Genomic DNA, 202 nt, shown 5'->3' with positions numbered 1-202 from the left:
CCCTCTCACCAGCCCCACCACAACGGGCGGACGCCGCTGTGAAAGCGGCGGGGCCAGGACCCCACCAGACCCCCAGCGCTGCGCCAGAGGAGCGGGGACGGGCCTGAGAAGGGCGGAGGGGCGGCGGCTTACCGGCAGATCCTCACCGCCCTGGCCCCTCACACGAGACACACACGTTCATCCTTCCCTTTCCCACCCCCCC

This window comes from Merops nubicus, unplaced genomic scaffold (assembly GCF_000691845.1).
Source record: "Merops nubicus isolate BGI_N331 unplaced genomic scaffold, ASM69184v1 scaffold23265, whole genome shotgun sequence".
Lineage (NCBI taxonomy): Eukaryota > Metazoa > Chordata > Aves > Coraciiformes > Meropidae > Merops > Merops nubicus.
This window is presented reverse-complemented; position numbering follows the sequence as displayed.